Source organism: Emys orbicularis, chromosome 9 (genome assembly GCF_028017835.1).
Source record: "Emys orbicularis isolate rEmyOrb1 chromosome 9, rEmyOrb1.hap1, whole genome shotgun sequence".
Lineage (NCBI taxonomy): Eukaryota > Metazoa > Chordata > Testudines > Emydidae > Emys > Emys orbicularis.
In genome coordinates this window covers 69,369,920-69,377,394 of record NC_088691.1, presented here as the reverse complement: position 1 = coordinate 69,377,394, position 7,475 = coordinate 69,369,920, and positions in this window count along the sequence as shown.

The window sequence follows — 7,475 nt, the reverse complement described above, 5'->3', positions numbered from 1 at the left end:
AGGAGAAGGGCCCAGTATGTGTCCCCTCTGTCTGTTTTATACCCTCAGTCCATGTGCTTGTAGAACACAAGTCCAAGAATGTCTGTGGGGCATTGCTGAGGGCTGATCTACACTGGCAATGCTAAAGCGCTGCCGCGGCAGCGCTTTAACATGCCTTGTATGTTTGCGCCGCAGTGCTGGGAGAGAGCTCTCCCAGTGCTCTAAAAAAATCCACCTCCACAAGGGGCGCAGCTCCCAGAGCTGATGCACTGTCTACACTGGTGCTTTGCAGCGCTGAAACTTGCTGCACTCAGGGATGTTTTTTCACACCCCTGAGCCAGAAAGTTGCAGCGCTGTAAATTGCCAGTGTAGACAAGCCCTGAGTCTCTCCAAGCAAGGTTGAGCAATTCCCCTGGTGTGGCCTCATGCAGGTGAGTCATTGCATTGTAGCTCCCTTGCTGGGCAATGGCTGTTGATGGGTTGTTTGACACCCTGCCGGGGCGTTTGTTACTTTCCTTGCTGTTGCCTCCGGGGGGCTAATATCTGGCTGATTTTCCCCAACTTACAGCATGTTTTAGTGACAACCATACTACACAATTCTCATAACTTCATATGCATTAATGATATACATATATGGATAGAGAAATGACTTTCAGCGGATCAGAACCTTTCCCCTGATACCTTACAAGGCATACTTTATATGTAAGATCACGATTATATGTAAATGTAAATGAGAAATATGGGGGTTACAGTACGCTCCCCCAAGGTACAGAGCGTCACAATGAGACCCATGGCAATTGAGTGAGAAGCCTTAAGCCTAGATTTGGGGGCTTTGATTAAGACCTTTAGCAATTTTAAAGAGCCACCATCCAGGCTTCAAATGTAGGTTGCTTGTGTTTTGAAAGAACATAAAGACTTATAGGTATAGAAATGTTGTCATTTTTTTTTCTATAAAAGATACTGAAAAAAGTTTACCTGGAATTTTTTGTTTGGATTGACATATTTCCCAAACATTGCACCTTTGTGCAAATGCCTGAGACCCAGAAACCAAAACTAGCTACCATAGAGTTCCAAGAGCAAACAAGCAAAAGGTAAATTGGATTTAAAATCTTTAACTTTTAATAATTAACCTGCTCTTAGTACAAATGTAAAGAAACTTGTTTGTTTGGATTTTTAACTTGGCATTACCACTTCAAGGCCAAAATTTGTTTTCTTTTTAAAATATCTCTCACTGAGACAATGCATGATCTACTGTCACTGCATTTTTATCAGGTCTTTTGAACTTGGTATCACTTCAATTAGTCACTATGATCTTTCCACTCAGACTGTAAAAGCGCCATTTGAGCCATTATGTTCTCAATGGAACTACAAGAGACACTGTCTGAGGTTACTCAATATGCTGGAAGTTCACCAAGCCACGGTGTAGCTTGATAATTCCTCAACATAGAGATTGTAGCATGTTTAATGCTAGATCAGTATTGCCCTGCTACTAGTGCTCTCACGCTCTCACCTCTTGCCTAGATGTCCATGGGTTCAAGCTGTAAATCAGCACTCTTACTCAATCCTCATGTTGAGATTACAGTACTAGAGTAAGGCAGCCTTCACCATCCTTCTCATTCAATACTAAATTGAGATCACTTCTGCCCACCTCTGGTAACTATCTACATGGAAATTAAAGATCCAAAATAACTAAAACAAAAGGGGTGTGTCGTGTGTGTGTGTGTGTGTGTGGGGGGAATCTTGGTGGCTTTACCAACCTTCTCTCTCTCTCTCCCTAAAACAGGTTCTAGGCCTTGATTCTAGGCACTTCAGCATGTGCTTAACTTTAAGCATGAGTAGTCCCACTGAAACCAACAGAACTACTCATGTGGCTTTGCTGAACTGGAGTCTTCTCCAAGAGGTCTGTGAGGGGCAGTGATGGGAACAAGAGACTGGAAACTTGACTCCCCCACCCTTCTCTTTATTAATCTGTCCTGTTCTGCCTAGTGATTGCTGGGAAAGTGGAAAATCCAGGTGCACAAAATATGCTAATAATAGTTTCAGCCTAGACTGCTTATGTGCCATTGTTCGTGTGCTTGGGTATTATGTAAATATAATTAGTTAAACTCGGGAATGTGAATTTGACTTGGGCGCTTATATACAGTGTACAGGACCAGGCTTGTCTTGTCTATTTCTATGCTGCTTGTTGGGTCAGCCTGCTAGCCTAGTGGTGTAACTGGGAAATCCCTTGAGACTGCAGGCTGGTGTCCCCCGGGCACCAAAGGGTAAAAATTCCACTTTTACAGCTCTTCGCCCTTCACCTCCCCAGAGGTATTCCAACCCTGCCCGAGCCCATTAGCTGCAGCTCTTCCCCCTAATACCGGCTCTGGGCTGGCAGCAATCGGGCCCGGAATGACTCAAGGGAGAGCGGCGATCAGTGCCCGAGCCCCGGGAGCGCCCCTCCCCGCCTGCTCTGGAAATCCCGTCTCCGCCACCCCGCGCAGCGCACGGAGCTGCCGTGGGGAGGCTGCGGGGCTCGCTCGGCAGGGTCCCGCCGCAGCGCCCAGGGCAGGTGCTCGCCGACGGGTTGTTCCGGCGCCAGGTGCCCGGCCCCTCCCGAGGGCTCCCTGGCGCAGGTGAAGGCGGGGCGGAGTCACTTTCAGTTTCGGGCATTGTGGGAAGGCAGGATGGGCGGCGGGGCGCGCACCTGACACTGAGGGGGGAGCCGGGGCGAGCCGCCCGGAGCAGTGACCATGGTGAGTGGGGGGCGCGGTTTGAGGGGAACCGCCAGGCAACGAGCCCCGGCCGCGGCGGGAACTGGGTGCCAGGAACTTTCCCCCCGGCCAGCAGGGCTGGGGCCACCCCGGCGCCTTCCTGGCTGGCACCCTGTCGTGTCACCCCGGGACGGGCGCTGGCCCGGACACCTTCCCAAGATCAGCCTGGCAGGGCCGCCGCTGGGGAGAGCCGGCTGAGGCTCGGCGGGGCGCGGCGCGGGAATGAGCCCACCCCCACCCCCTCCCCAGGCTGGGTTTGGGCCACACGACCCTGGGAGCCTCCTGTCACTGTTCAGGCCGGGCTGGGGGCAAAATCTGAAACAGAGGCTGCCCTCCTCCCCCATGACCCCAAAGGGGAGGCTGGCGAGATCCTGCCTGGGGCGCTCACCCAGTGGGCAGTGCTGGGCCCCGCTCCGGGCACTTCCAGCAGGCCCACGGCCTGGCAGTGCCGCTCGAGTTACGCCCCCTGGGTCACAACACCACTACCTGAAACATGGTCCTGAGCGGCATGGCCACCGTGCGCACCTGCTCGCAACGCCACTCTGGGGGCCCTCACAAATGGGCCCTGGGCAAATGACCCCTTTTGTGCCCCAGACCCATAGGTGGGTGACATGTCTGCCTCCCCTCTTGTACTCTGCCCCAGTGATCAGAGCCTAAATCACATCACCCATCCCTGCAGCACAGTTCCCGCAGTGGGTGACATCTAACATGGTAGAGAACATCATATTTCTGTGACATCTACTTCTGTTTCTTGGTACTCGGTGGAGCATGTGCTTTCGAGCAGACAGGCAGTGGTACTGTCTTTCTTTGCCTCTCGGTTTGTGGCTACATATGCTTTTGCATGTTATAGGCTTGCAACAGCTACAACTTCCCTTTTAAGGGCTGCTCTACAGGCAGAGTTCCATTGGTTTCACTTTAGGGCTCATTTTAAACTGACTTGGTTCAATTGATGCAAAAGGCTATATGGACACACTTACTTTGGTTTAAATTAGGGTTATTATAGTTTAGCTTAAGTCGATTAGGAACCAGTTTAAACTAAATTGAAATGTGTGTGTCCATGTGGGGGTCTAAACTGGTTTAACTAAACCAGAGCAGGTTTGTGTGTAGGCCAAACTTAAGGCCTCAATTTTCTAAGCTGTTCTGTGCCCACTGAAGTAAAATGTTGTTGTGTAGTCAGGGCCTAAGACACTCTCAATTCAAATTTGACCACAGAGATAAATATTGTGAAAACCTAAGACAAACAGAAATGTTTGCATGGCACTTCAACTAAAAAACAATCCAGTGGAAACAGGTTTTTTAAACAATCATTCGCTAACAGTCTTCACAGTACAAACATTCAGCATAATTACTAATTAGTGTATAAGGCCCTGAAAGTGAACCAGATATTGAACAAAAGTGAAATTGACTAGGTTAGACCTCGTCTATACTAGAAAATCAAATTGCTTTGCTACATCACTCAGGGGTGTGAAAAATCCACAATGCTGAGTGGTGTAATTAAGCTAAGCTAACCCCCAGTATAGAGCGCTCTAGATCGATGGAAAAATTCTTCCCTTGGCCTAACTACTGCTTCTTGGGGAGGTGGATTACGTACGCCAAGGGAAGAACCCCTCCCTTTGGTGTAGCTAATGTCTACGCTGTAGTGTAGTGGTGCAGCTGTGCCACTGTAGTATTTAAGTGTAGCCGTACACTTATTTTCAGTCTCCACACTGAGAGAAATGGGAAGGAAAGGTAATTCAAATGTTCAAAATTCCAGTTTTAATAATCTGAGCTGTTTTTAGACACAGGAAAAATGTGCATTTAAAGAAATCCAATTTTTTACATCAACAGTGTTCAGTATTGCTACCTGCAAGTGGTTTAAAAGAATAAATCATCCCCCCTATCCTCCTCCCCCCAATCATGAGATTTTTTAAAAGATAAATTTTGGGTTCTTTTTATTTGCCTCTGGCTTTTGAACCATTAGATTGTATGACAAATCTTGGAAATGTGGGCAACCAGGAGGGTACACTCCTCAGATTTTCATATAACTGTGGAAGCTGGAGCTGTAAGAAAAACACCAAGTGTGAGACTCACAACAAAGTGACAAGAATCAGAAACACCAAGTGTCCCCTTAAGGCAGAACAAGTATCACTAGAGCAGAATGAGCCCTGTAGATTCTGGCTCTGGTTCATGTGTGTTCTGGGAGACATTCACTTGATGAGTCCACAAGATTTGCCTTTTCCCTGCAAAACATGGGCTAGATTTCAGGATGCTCCCTTCTCAGGATCTTCAGGTGAAGCTAGGTGGCTGCTATCCATCTTTTAGCTTGAAAGGGCACTGGGTAGGGGCAGCAGCCATCCATTCTGAAGGGTCATGAAGAGATAGTAGGAGAGGTAAGTACGCTCACTGCAGCTGGTCGCTACGCTAACTGTAGGAGCATCACATGGAGGCCCGTCAAGGTTAATGTGTGCTTTCTAAGGATTTTTTTTTTCTTCATGAAAGGTAGTGAGTGATATCCTTGCACTCATGGCCAGATTTTTCCTATTGGAGGTGTAGGTTCTCAGGCCAGAACTTGTCTATGGTGCCTATAACTTGGTTAGTACTACTTGACAAACCAACTTGTTGACTGGTTGTTAAGTCATCATCTTCTTTCTGGGTGTTCCCTGAACTTCTATCTTGCACAGTTTGCCTGTTGTGTGGATTTGTAATATGAATTGAGCACTGGAACTGAACAGAAACATCAAAACCATCTTTCATTGGAGGCTGGTGTTTGGATTTTGGCTGTGGTCTGAAAGGTAAAGTACAGTAAATACACTGATCCAATCAGAACCAAATTTACAAATGTGTCTGTCTCATTGAGTGCCTTTATAAAGATGTGCCCATCATCACACTGCTGGGTGTGTGTAGAGTATAAATAATAAAGTGTATATGTCAATGAAAATAATTTCCTTCCCTCTCTTCCCACGCATCCCCACAATGTATTACCTTTCTGATCACCGCCTGAGTTCATCTGACTCAGTCATTCCCCTAAGTGTAAGTAAAACTTGAGTAAATAAATAGAGCTTGTACTTTACGTTGAAGGTCAACAAACTTGGGCTTTGCCTGACCAACATGGAAAGCTGATTCCAGAGTCTCCCTGATCTAAGGACTTCACAAATACTTTCTGTCCAACACATTTATTGTGGCCCATTGGGCATGGGATAAGGAAACATTGCCTACAGTAGTGCCAATTATTGACATTTTGGAGACTGTCCATCATATCCGTTTTTCACAGGATTAAACTTGTAAGGCAAATGTGTGTGTTTGTTTATACCCCCTTCCTCAGGCAGCATGATATAGTGAATCTGGCACTGGATTAGAAGTCAAGTAATTAGAGTTCTCTTTAAAGCTCTAACTATCTCACTGTATAATCTTGGGCAAGTCATTTGAACTGTCTATGCCTCAGCCTCTCCCTGTTTAAAATGGGGATAATATTGGTTATCCATCTTTGTTACTTTTCCTCCATAAACGTCAAAGCATGTATGTAAGCAATAGAAATTATTTTAGTCACAAAAGCTGTTCTTATGCACTTAACTATAGTATGTTCTCAATTTGTAGATCACATATTAGCAAGAAAATGGTTACTCTAGTGGAAATGCTCTGTAGGCACGGTGTGCAGCATAACTTTAATTCATGCCATGAAGGTCACTCTTTTCTGCCCAACTATTACTTTTCATCAAGGGAAAGGCTTTTTAAAAAGAGTACATTTAACTCCCTAAAGTGTTTCAGATGATATTATTATTTATTTAGATTATGCTCCCAGTTGAGACTATGCAGACACAAAAAAATTAACCAGTTCACCTTTTCGGGATTGGGAAATCATTCCTGTCGAACAAAAAGTCTGATAAGATGATAGGGGAAATCTGGATCCAGGATACCATAATCTACTTAGGCCAGGAGAAAAGGAACAATTGACTTATCAGGTGTGGAACTGTAGCTGCACCAGTAGTTTGGGTCATATTTTGAAATAAGGCCCACATAGGTCTGAGTGAAAATCCAGCTGCCATGTTTTGTGCAGCTCCATGAGTGACATTTTTGGAAAGTGAAAGAATTAATGGATTTCCCCTTCAAGATCAGCTTGAGCATTGGGAATAGGTATGGGGGAGGTAGGAGCCTATTTTCTGTACACTTTAGAAGGAAAGATCAAGGGAGCCTGAGGACTGGGGTATTACAAGGAGTCGAGAGCCACCAGAAGGTAGAAGGATATTTTGTAGGGGGGAGAGTCTGGAAGAGAGATTGTTAGGGTGGGGAGAGCCTGGAGGATTTCTGGGGCAGTGGTGCAGCCTAGAGAAGATGTGGTGGGTGGATGGGGAAAGCCGGGGGGAGGGTTGCTGGGAGACCATGGGACCGTGGGGATGTGCAAGGAAATTGGGGCAGTTCGATGCATGAAAAATAGCTGGGCTATGTGCAGACATGTGAACACTGCCAAATGTGAGTGTGTCATGCAAGATGCAGTGGTGCCAGGAGGGCAGGGGGCCATGGCCCTCCCACTTTTTGAAAATGGATGGGCCTGGCTCCTCTACTTTTTGCTGGGGCGGCGGGTGGGGCCTGTCCACCTGGCCAAGCCAGCATGCAGCCTGGATGGGGACAGGAGTCTGGGCAGTTGTGGGAGCCACACATGTGGACCCTCCACCGGCCCGCGGTACGGAAGGGCTGACAGCAGCCCCTGGTCCGTCTCCCTGCCCGACCAAAGGCAGGTCGAGGTGGAGAGTCCGTGACTCTGCACCA